The sequence below is a fragment of the Ahaetulla prasina genome, chromosome 1, assembly GCF_028640845.1.
Source record: "Ahaetulla prasina isolate Xishuangbanna chromosome 1, ASM2864084v1, whole genome shotgun sequence".
Classification (NCBI taxonomy): domain Eukaryota; kingdom Metazoa; phylum Chordata; class Lepidosauria; order Squamata; family Colubridae; genus Ahaetulla; species Ahaetulla prasina.
In genome coordinates this window covers 324,958,985-324,971,327 of record NC_080539.1, presented here as the reverse complement: position 1 = coordinate 324,971,327, position 12,343 = coordinate 324,958,985, and the positions used below count along the sequence as shown (strand labels likewise).

Below are 12,343 nucleotides of genomic sequence, written 5' to 3'. Positions count from 1 at the left end.
CATTTTGAGCAATTTATCTGAATCAGCACCCTGTATTCCCCAAAGATGATTGTTCATACAGTGTTATTCAGGGGTGAAATCAAGCAGGTTCTGACAGCTTCTGGAGAAACGGTAGGGGAAATTTTGAGTACTTTGGAGAACCAGCAAATACCACCTCTGGCTGGCCCCAGAGTGGGGTGGGAATGGAGATTTTACAATATCCTTCCCCCAGGAGTGTGAAAGGTATGGACATTTTGCAGTATCCTTCCCCTGGAGTGGGGTGGAAATGGAGATTTTGCAGTTTCCTTTCCCTGCCATGCCCAGCAAACCATACCCACCAAACCACAGCACGCCCATCAAGCCACGCCCACAGAACAGGTAGTACAAAAATTTGGATTTCATCATTGATGTTATTCCTATTTTGTGCCCCAAAATGAGAATAATCTAAACCAAAGTAAGCACTTGTTCATTCCATTTATTAAAAATAGATGAGTTTTTATTAAAATGAAAGTAATTTAAGCACATAAGCACGAACGGGCAAATCTGGTCATTGTTAATTGTTCAAAGTAACCTGTTTTCAGCCTTATCTGATAACTTTTTTCCCAATATACTTTTCTTGTATTTGCTTTCTCTTTCTCTTTCTCTTTCTCTTTCTTTTCTCAAAGTAATATGCCTATTACGTGAAAAACAAAAAAGCAAAAGAGAAATGTATCCTTCCAGAAATGAACAGAAGGCCACAGCTTATCCCATTTGAGGCAGGCAAAGCCCTTTCTCCACCTGCAGTGATTAATACAGAAAGGAAAATATCAAACTCTGATTCATTTACGCTATTACAGTGCAGCCTCCTAAATCACAAATAACACATTTTTAAATGTAGGGCTTTTTAATGGAACCTTTTGAAATCATATTCCTTTCTTGCCCCAGTCCAAGCAGAACCCATAGTTTGTAGAAACAACAAATGACAACACATGGGTGATGTTGCATCATTTTGCAAATATCATGACTTATAAACTTATATCAGACTCTAGGGCGCCAATACATAATAATGGCATTTGCATGGTGTCATTGCATACATATCATTTTGCTGTCATCAATCATACTTGCTGTGATTAACACAGTTGCACAGGACAAATAAATTGCTAGTAAAATTCTCATAATAAACATGTGAGACATAACTATAACTCTTTATATGATTACAATGAATTAAGCTCAGTTAATTCCATAGTCATTTCTTCCCATGGCATAAGAGAAATTATTATCTTCTCATCATTCCCATCACCCATCTCCTTCCACTTATGACTGTATGACTGTAACTTTGTTGCTTGTATCCTTACGATTTATATTGATATTGATTGTTTCCTGATTGCTTATTTGTATCCTGTGACTATCATTAAATGTTGTACTTTATGATTCTTGATGAACGTATCTTTTCTTTTAGGTACACTGAGAGCATATGCACCAAGACAAATTCCTTGTGTGTCCAATCACACTTGGTCAATAAAAAATTCTATTCAATTGTATTCTATTTAGGAAGATGTTGAAGAAAGCTATTTTGTAGGGCATTTACTTATTCATTTGTTTTAATTTTCCAACAATGTCAGCCTGCAACAATTCAGGATTTATCTGATTTGATGTCCTGATTGCATTTTTTAAAGATAATATTGTAAACTACTAGGAGTCTATTGAGGGCAGCATTCTAAGGCAATGATAGATTAAGTCAATGGTTTTAGAACCATTACATTTTGAATTTAAAAAGGCATCGTATGATTAGCTAGCATAAAGTAGGAACTTCATTAATTAGAAAAAAAAAGAGGGGAGAAGAATTTTCCAGGTATCTGATCATTTCTTTATTCTCCAGCATCTGTTGAGAGTAGACACAAAGAGCTGTAAAGCCTAGAAGCCTTGCCCTCACTTGATTTTCTTGTCCGTACACAAAACTTCCTGTTATGCCAGCAGATGTCATCATTGCTTTTGCTCCTTGGCATTCTTTTCCATTATAACTTTGGCAACCAGTATAAACATGGCTAAAGCCTAACTGTGGAAGCCATTGTAGAACACCAGTTTGGGTTAGATATTTGGACACATTGCAGATTTTCCCACCTCCAAAATTATTGTTAAAACCTTATCTGGAGACTGGGTATCTTACGTGTAGCAAGACAATCTAGTGTTTCCATTCCTGCTTGGAACGATTATTTTAACATATTGGACCTTACTTGTGGAAACTGCTGCTCTCTATCTAGTCTTACGCTCCCTAAATATTTTGCAGTAAGGAAGTAGATGATATTACTCCCACTTTGTAGATAAAGTTAGAATAAATCTAGTTGTCTAGCAAATTCATGGCCATGCTGGAACAACTTATATGATGTTGAGCCAAATATATCTTCAGTTAAAAACAATAGCACAAAAAAAGTTACCTTTCTCAGTTACATTTGTGCTTCCTTCACACAAAGCAAAGTTGTAGTAAAGACTTAAAGGTGTGGTTTTTTTGTTTTGTTTTTTGCACATGAAATATACTGAAACTATCCATCCTTCCCTGTAAGCCACCCTATCTAGAACTGGTTGTTAAATCAGGTTTAGGAGGTAGGAAACGGGATGCCTCTTTCGGCTGCTCTTTTTCACATTGGGTGTCCTTCAATGTTAAGCTGTTTTTCTCTCCTGCAGTTTAGGTGAACCTAAGGCTTAAGATGCTGTATTGCTTCCAAAGAGAGTGTGAATTCATGAATATTTGACAAACGATCACGGTTCTGGGATTTCAGTTGCTATGGGAGGGAAATATTATTCTGGTCTCAAATGGCAATTTATAGGTTCATCTGGAATTCAGATACTGTATTTTGCAAACAAAAGAACTTTGACAGATTGTCAGGGAAGCATCTTTGGCCAAAAACAGAGGGGAGAGCTTAATTACCCACCAGGGCACTCTCCAAAGAAGCAAAGAGGACAACTACTTGCGTTCCCAGGTGATCATATTTTGTTCTTTGTCTCTTTAAAGCACCTTTCGGTTTCCAAGATTGGGAGCTACTGTTCAGAGGTTGCTGGCCATTATTAATTCATTTTATAAAATGTTTTCAGGTTGCATGAAAGGCGAGAAGCCCATTAAACAAGTCAAATATATTCTGCATTAGGCAATACAACAACAAAAATAAAAGCAAGAGCTCGGGGTGGGTGGGTGGAGGAGAGAAGCTTCAGCTACAGCTGCTGCATACAAATATATTTGAAGAAATGGCATTTTGCATAGATACTATATTGACTTGTGTTGAGGTGGAAGTGGCAACTCAGAAGAACAAAAACCAAGCTGCCTAATTTGAAAGAAGCTGCCTAACATCAAACAGAAGGCAAAAAGTAAAGCATAATAGAAACAAAACAAAGAAAGCTGCAGTTTCTTGTTACATTTTTCCATCACCAAATAGTGACAAATTTGTGGGTTTGCGCTTCTATTTATTGGGTGTAAAAGTGCCATGCCTTCTTGACTAGGCTCCAGAAAAAATAGCTGACATTATCTGTGGATTAGAATCTAATTGTGCAAACTTATCCTTCTAAGTAAAAGTAGAGTAATAGTCTTAGCTGTTCCTGTTTGGGTTTTATCTTCAAAACATCTGAACAATATCTTCCCCTGATTCTCTGGGAAAAGGAGATTGACAGTAATAAAAACAACCAGTTAACTACAGACTCCATAATAAAATTATGCAACTGGACTTTTAGGGACATGCCGGGATTCACACTCCTGAATAAGATAGAAATAAATAGTGGACATAAACAAACAAACTGATAAAATGTGATGTATGCTGCATTTAAATTTAATAACATTAAATGCAGTTAATATGATTATTCTTCAGGGATTAATAATTTCCCCTTTATGCCATTTTACAATACAGTAACAACTTTCAGAGCCCTCTGGAGTTGGGCGCACCTAAGATTTTTGTGAGGTATATGCAGTCCTGGAGCCTCAGCTCATGCCCTTAGGTCTTGTGGCATACAATATGATTCCACCCAGAATTGAAAAGAGTCCACTAATTTGGAAGCACCAAAATTAATCTGTGAAGCTTCCCAAGCTGGCACAAAATATACAGAGAACTTTCTCAGATATTTGAGCAACATGCTAGGGCCTGTATCATCAAACAGTAATGTCAGCCATTGCTTTCTTTGAGCAGTTTGTAACTGATATGAAGTTTGTACCACCTGTTATATAGTTCAAATCCAGCACCTTCTTTTCCTGTATTTTTGTGGCAGGATGTCAGATTGGAAGTGAAAACCAAGACACTCTGCGCACATGAGCATACACACACGTTAAGGAGTTCTTACTTCTGATTCTTATCTTAATTAATGATGGTTGCATGTTTCAGAATAGTGATCAGTTAGCAATTTTACATTATTAGTATGAATTTGAAGAGTGCAGAATATTTATATTCAAGGCTAAACTAGTAGCCACAAAGTATTTGGTCAAATAAATGGCCTTGTCTCAAAATGGAGCATCGTATAAACATGTGGCATGAAGCACCTTGTCAAAGCAAAACCAAATATTTAATATATGTCTAACAGATGCCTTTTTCTCCACTATATCACTACAGGTAGTCTTTGACATATGACCATATTGAAAACTCCTTACATTTGGATGTGGTAACAGCCATAAAATGGGTCAGTCACCAATTTAATGCCCTTATATTTCAAGTGCTTGTTAAGTGAATCCATGGACATTAAAACAAACGTCATAGTTGTTAAGCAAACCAATGGGTCACTGTAGGTGCAGTTTTGCCAAAAAAAATGAAATAAGTACCATTTTTTGGCAAAACCATAGTAAAAGATGATCATGTGACTACCGGACGGTCATACAACTGTAAATGGGACCATGTTGGCAAGCACCCGAAGTTGAGACTTATGACTGCAGATGGAGCCTGACTGGAGTCCGGATTGCAAGTGCCTTTTTTTTTTTTTTTTGGTATCAGGCGTAACTTTGAGCAGTTACTAAATTAATTCTTAATTTACCAAGTATAAGTCAAGAATTACCTGTGTAGCATTTTAATGAGACACCTAATTGGCTCTCTGCGTTAAATTGGGGTAAGCAACCTACATTACTATGACCATGGTCACTTCCTCTGGTACCTGTTTGACTTTTTGTACCATCCGACTTTTGAAATTAAAATTTTACTTTTTTTTTAATGGAGCAAAAGATCATCTTTTTTTACTCATCAGCTGTTGATAGCATCTTCTAAATGTGTGTGTGTGTGTGTGTGTGTGTGTGTGTGTGTATTTCTGTGCTTTTTTACACTCCTGTAAATTCTTTTTCATGTCCTTGCATGTTTTGCTCTTTTCAGCCCCTACTTTATGAATTCCTAACTTGAATGGTGTCTGCTCAAGAGATATCAGTTGAGATCTGGTTCAAATGGATTCTGGTTGTTGTTGCCCAAACATTTGTTCTAGCCAATTTTGGCTGATCCTGAATGCTCAGAAGTGTTGTTTTTGGCTACGGCTTGAGTGAGGTATCAGCTGGGAATTCCAAAATTGGCAAATGTGACTTGTGCAGGCACATGCACACAGAGATAGCAGGAGGTGCTTACCAAGCAGCCACGCCTGCCTTACAAAATATGCGGCTATTTTGATGCTTCAAAGAGAGGTACTTTGCAAACCACATCAGAGCAAAGCACATTGTAGACATGCAGCCATGTAGCAAAATATAACTTATGTTTTCAATAGGAGGCCCTTTTACATCTCCCACAGATTATACTGTATGTACAAAAGCAGGGGTGTCCAACCTTAGCAACTTTAAGACCTGTGGACTTTAATTCCCAGAAGTTGAAGTCCAGAGGTCTTAAAGTTTTCAGAACAGAACAGAATAGAGTTAGAAGGGACTTTGGAGAACTTCTAGTCCAACCCCCTGCTCAAGCAGGAAACCCTATACTATTTCAGACAAATGGCTGTCCAATCTCTTCTTAGAAACCTCAAGAGTTGGAGCAGTTACAACTTCTGGAAGCAAGCCATTGCACTGATTAATTATTCTAACTGTCAGAAAATGTATCCTTAATTCTAGATTGGTTCTCTCCCTTGATCAATTTCTATCCATTGCTTCTTGTCCTACCTTCAAGTACTTTGGAGAATGAGTTGACCCCAGGTTGACCAAGGTTGGACACAGTGGTGGGATTCACTTACCTCCCCTACTGGTTTTCAAATGTGAGTGTGGCCTTCTGTGCACGCACAGTTCTCGTGGATTACGTCCAGGCGGGTGGGCGGAGGTTCCTGCAGTTGCTGCTACCGGTTCACCCAATCCAGAAAGAACTGGCTGAATCCCACCACTGGTTGGACACCTCTGCACTAAAGGGAAATCAGGACTGCCCAAACTCTGAATTTCATAATGATTTTCAGAAGCAATTAGAATGTTGAAAAAGTAGATGATGATGACAATTAGCAGTTGCAGCTATTATAACTCTCGGCCAAATTGATTTTGTCTGTCTTGTTAAGTGACAAGCAGGAGCTTCTAGTTATTTTTCTTACAGTAATATAAATAGTTTTTACTGTATCTGATATAAATTATATTCCATTGAAGATAGCCAATCCTGAAAGTAGCCAGTGGCAATCCCTTTTGGAAAAAAGGCTACCGGGGGCGGGGGGGGGATGATGGGGGACGACGGGAAGGAATAAATACCTTGTTGATGAATGTAATTCTTTTCAAACCTTTTGCGGTTTAGCAGCTGGGCCTGCCTTTCATCTGCAGTTTTTTTTATTGCTTGTACATTTCTATTTCTCTCTCCTGGGTGTGGGATGCTCCTTATTTCTAAATCGCTGAAATGTTCTTTTCAGGGCTGGGTTGAAAGATTTTGGCCGCTGAATGTGCAAGGGAAAATTTGCACCGCAATTTCCTGTGCTGTACCTGTCCTTGGATCAAATGAAAGATTTGATTCCCTGAGGGGTGGTGTTGCACTGACAGCTTTTATCAGTGCTGGATTTATTACAAGCCACTCCCCACCCCCCTCATTTTCTTTCTTTTTTTGTGTGTAAAAAGTTTTTTATTTTTATTTTTTAACAGGCACACACAAACATACACTTTTTTTCTGAACACAGTACTGGCCAGGTTTCAGATTTATACAACTTTGAGTTCTTTTCCAACACATTTTGTATGTTTACATTAATATATTTTTTCCTTTTCTCTCTCATTTTTATTTCTTTCCTTTATTTATGTTGTATATCTAATCTTACCCTTTGCCCTGAATTCTAATCATTTTTCAACTTCCCTCTTTCCCCCCACCCATCATTTCCCTCTTCCCTCTTTCCCCCACTCTTCTCTCATTGCTCCATCCAAATCAATCGTTATTAAAATTGATATTTGTAAAATTTTATATATACTACTTATCAAACATTAAAATCATTCATATGGTTGCAATTCGAAACAGTTCATATAATATTTAACTGTTTATGAATTTATAACTCTCTGTAATGAACCATCATCAAAAAGGAAAAAAAAATTAGTTAATCTTCATAAACCCCCCATCATTTTCTGTAGTGCGCCTCTTTAAGACTGTGCTGTAAAAAGTTAGGAAATAAGTTCTGGAAAAGTCTTGCAGGAATTGGTCTCCACCCTACCTTTTCCTACCTTCATCTTTCATAGAATGTTGAAGGTGTGGCTTTGTACACATAATCACACCCGCCAGCACTATAGTGAAACCTTGTAGTCTTCACGTGCTTTACCTATGAATAATTTCTCTCCCCCCTCCCTTGGAAAAATTACACAAGCAGCGTCTAAACACATTCTTGCACTGCAATCCATCCCTCACCAATAGTTTAAAGCAATATTGGGAGTGTGAAAACTCTAATTATCCTATTGCAACAGAGCTTCGTCATGGGAAATACATGAAATGCTCATAGGAAATAGCATTTCAACCTTCCCTTCACTGCCCTGTTCTTATCTACAAGAAGAGCTACATTTTCACAGCCACCGTTTCTTCCATTTACAAGCCATGCATGCTGGGCAGCCAACCAGCAACTTGGGGCTGGAGCAATTGTAGTCTGCAACTTGCTAAGTATAATTTCACAAGCAACGAGTGGCAGGCAGCTGGACCAATCAGATGTAAGGGCCATCACCATTGCAATGCCTTCCTTGTCACCACATTCCCAAAGGTAGCATATCATTCTTTCAGTTGCCTGATATTATTCCTTTCGGAAAATTGTTTATTTAAAATGGCAGATGGTGCAATTGTTTCAGCTTTCACTGGTTAACTAAACATACTCTTTAGAGGATGTACTTCTCTGTTTTATAAGAATTATTTGCAGACACCTTTCGATGGCAGGCCCTGGATGGGCACCCTCTAATCTGGCCCTGGAGCTTCTCTGCATTGACTGTAGATAACAATTACACCAAAAATTAATTTACTGAATTAATTGAAGCACACTAAATGGGAAAGATTGTTATACTTTAATGGTGAAATGTCTTTGCTAGAAATTCAAATGAGTGGAAAACTGCCCTAGTTTTAGCTGAACTCGACACAAGGTTATTAGTCCAGGATTGGGAATTTGAGGAGGTACATAAATTGCTGTTAAAACTCCTTAAAATGTATAATTAGTAAGAGAGACTAATTTAATCTAGGAACTGCAGGTAATTATACCATTAAAAAAATTCTGCATTGTAAAAATGCTTGACAGCTGTGCAAAGCTCTGAGGGAAATGCTTTGGCTTGACAAGGCTTTGATAGAACCACTTGATCAAAAGCAGATTCTCCAACTTGCTTCAAAGTAGCAAATGAAATCAGTGGGTTTGAAAGGCTCACACATTCCATGGCTTTGCTAGCGCTTCTGTCAGTGGCTTGAACAGAAGTGGCTGAAATTTTCCAGAGACTGTTGTGACCTAGGCCTATGTAGTTATTATCAGACACAATCAGTCCTAAACAAACATATTTTATTGGAACAAAATAATTCCAAATTAATTCCAAATTAATTCCAAAACAAATCCTTCAGGAAAAGTCCTTTGGCCTTATCACAAACCTTTGTCCTCTTTGACACCCTGACAAAGGCTTTTCTTGGCATAGCCCCATGAAGTTCAGAAACAAGAGATGATGGCTAGAACAAATGTAGCAACATTGCTTTCCTACAAAGAAGCCAAGAGCCTTTGCTGTTCTTTTAAGCCTTATGGGAGGGACCAATCATCTCCTGGCCTTACTCCTGAGTCGTCCTTTTTGCTTTAGCTGCTCTTGCCTTCTGGCAGCTCTTTGCATGCATGCACTAGGAACAGGTCCTTCCTGTTCTTCTGCCTCTCTGTTGTCCGCCTCTGGATTTTTCGGAGTCTGCGCATCGCTCCCAGATGGCCCTGGCTCCCTCTCTGCCTCCGACGCAGAGCCTTCATCTGGGCCTTCCCCAGAGTCCAGGGCTGGCCCATGGTCCTCCCGAGCCTCCTCACTGTCCGACTCTGCTGCTAGCTCTGCAGGCTGGTGGCGGACCACAACAGAGACTTAGAACAACACAGCTATGCTCAAACCCAGAAGCTGGTTAAAAACAACAACAGCCAGCTGACTGCCCAAAGCAGAAAGGAGGCATCCCCCTTCCTATGCCCTTTTCCTTTAAATTGACCTTCCTTTTTCCAGCCTTCCCCACGGATTAACAGAAGTGCAGCTTTGTGCTTCCCATGCTTGGTGTTAGACAGCAGCAGGTTATTGAAACACATTCAACATTCCCAGTCTAGAAGATTCTAGCTCCCCCATGTACCTCCCACAATTTCTAGAATTGGCACCGACATAATATGATTTTGAAAATCCAGTTCTATATGAGAAGTACAATGAGGGCAGAGTGATGTTGGGGCAGACATGAGCAGCTGGGCACCTTTTAAGGTGGCTAGATGAACATTATTTTCAGCATCCTTTACTTTCTTAAGACTCAGCTTGCTTTATGTGAATAACCACTTTTCTCTCCTTTGGGCTAATGGAATGTTACACTTCTGTGCTTGTCCTGCCAACACAATTGGAGTTCTGTTCAATTCTCAGCACTCTGAATATGGGCTGAAGACCAGTATGCAGATTTAAAAGTCCTGAACATACACCCATGCATCCATATATACATCAATGCCAGCTAATAATTACAAATGCCGTCCTGAACATTTTTCATCTTTAAGAACAGTTGGTGGCAAGGCTACGAGTGCTACTTGTTCTGTGACAGCCCCTTTCTTAGTGACCCACTTTCCTCTTGGCATTCTCTCTTACTCTGCCTGCCTCCTTCTGATAACTAAGTATGCTGTTAGCATCCCATAGACCTGACATCAATCAGTCTTACGAGGGATGGGTAAACACTTGCTAAAAAGAACCTTGCATAGCAAGAAATCCCAGTGATAAGAGACCACAAAACACAAAGGGAAACCAGTAGAAATTCCTTCTCACCATGCTGAGATTGACACTGCAAAGGGAAAGCGGAAAGGGTTTGAAGTTTTTGAAAGTTTGTATTTGTATTTTAAAGCTGGAATTGTATTTTTTTTTCAGCCAGCTTCTCCATAGGCTTTTATGGACTGCTCTGCTGACTTTTTTGTATCTCTGCAACCTTTCCCCATAACAAGTAGAGGACAGAATCATTTAAAAAATGCATTTAGTTCTCACAGTCACAATGCTTAGTTTTAATATACAGAAAGATATTACAGACATTACCAAGGTGATCATGACAACATAATGGAAGCTGATCTTCAGTTTTTCTTGTCATCATACGTAATACACAATTGTCAGGTCTTTTCAGTAGTTAACTTTATTTATTTATTTATTTATTTATTTATTTATTTATTTATTTATTTATTTATTTATTTATTTAATTGTTCATCAACAAGTACAAGGAAACAAGTATCAGTATAGACATAGACATGGACACATGAAAAAAATGGCACAAATAAATGGATATAAATAGGCAAAACATAAATGGGGACAGTAGGACAGGGACGGTAGGCATGCTGATGCACTTATGCACGCTCCCTTAGGGACCTCTTAAGAAACATGAAAGGTCCACGGACAACAGTTTAAGGTAAAAGATATGGGGATTAGAGAGACTAACAATAGGATCAGGTAGAGTGTTCCAAACATTTACTACTCTATTGCTGAGGTAGTATTTTCCGCAATCAAGATTAGAGTGAATTACATTTAGTTTGTATCTATTGATAGCCCTTGTGTTACTGTGGTTGAAGTTAAAGAAGTCATTAATAGGTAGGATGTTAAGGTAGATAATTTTGTGTCCTAAGCTTAGGTTGGAACGTAGATGGCGTAGTTCAAGGTTATCCAGGCCCAAAATTTCAAGCTTGGTAATATAGGGAATTTTATTGTGAGCAGAAAAGTTGACTACTCTTCTTGTAAAATACCTCTGGACTCTCTCTAATGTATTAATGTCCAAAATACAGTGTGGGTTCCAGGCAGTATTCAAGGATAGGTCTGGCAAAGGTTTTGTATGCCTTAGTTAGAAGTATAACGTTACCAGAAGTATAGGGTTACAAAAACCTTTCCCTTTGTATTCTGCAGCTTTGAAATATAACAAAAGGACTCAAGGACTAACACACACACACACACACACACACACACACAAACACACAGAAAACACACCATCTGATGCGAATAGTATAAATGTTGAGATTTTATTCAGACTTTCGCTTGTGTAAAAAGGATGTATTTAGGAATAGCTTCTGCCCAACTTATACATGAACAAAATAAAACAAGCAACCATTATGTGGGAATTCTATTCCCAAAATGGATGGATGGATGGATGGATGGATGGACAGATGGATGGACAGACAGACAGAAAGACAATAGCCAGGTTTCATACTGAATGCATGTACAATTTTGCTTACTGTTCAGACAATCATCTTTAGGGCTCTTGCATTATATAACAAGGACTATATTTCATTCTATAAACATAAAGTATAATAAGATAATATTTTTTTTCTGTCCAGAGGCCTAACGTAAGTATGACTGGCTGACAGATGGGATAAATATAAAAACAGTGTGATCCTTTATATGCTTAATCATTATATTCAAAAGATCAGATATTTGGGGAGAACAAATAATGGCATTATAGCAAATATTCATAGAAGCTTCAGAGCTATTTTAACTGCAACTAGACCGGTCAACCAGCCACAGTGAAGATTTTCAAGGCTAAACTTGTGGAACTACAGATAGTCCTCAATTTATGACCACAATTGAGCCTGACATTTATGTTGCTAAGTGAGACAGTTGTTAAGTGAGTTTTGCCCCATTTTACAATTTTTCTTGCCATAGTTGTTAAGTGAATCACTGCAGTTGTTAACTTAGTAACATGGTTATTAAGTGAATTTGGCTTCCCCACTGACTTTGCTTGTCAGAAGGTCTCAAGTGGCGATCACATGACTCTGGGGGACTGCAATTGTCATAAATACAAGCCAGTTGCCAAGC

At 38.5% G+C, this 12,343-nt stretch overlaps 1 long non-coding RNA gene across 2 annotated transcripts in view; it reads right to left on the bottom strand.

Moving 5' to 3' along the window:
• The window catches only part of LOC131187818 (uncharacterized), a 76,883-nt gene extending 69,741 nt beyond the window's left edge, over window positions 1-7,142 (bottom strand). Inside the window, exon 1 of one of the 2 annotated variants that reach the window (XR_009152635.1) lies at window positions 6,614-7,142. This is a non-coding gene — a long non-coding RNA (uncharacterized LOC131187818). The remainder of the gene's footprint in view (window positions 1-6,613) is intronic. The other variant, XR_009152634.1, reaches the window with a different exon arrangement.
• Window positions 7,143-12,343: the final 5,201 nt, after the last annotated feature.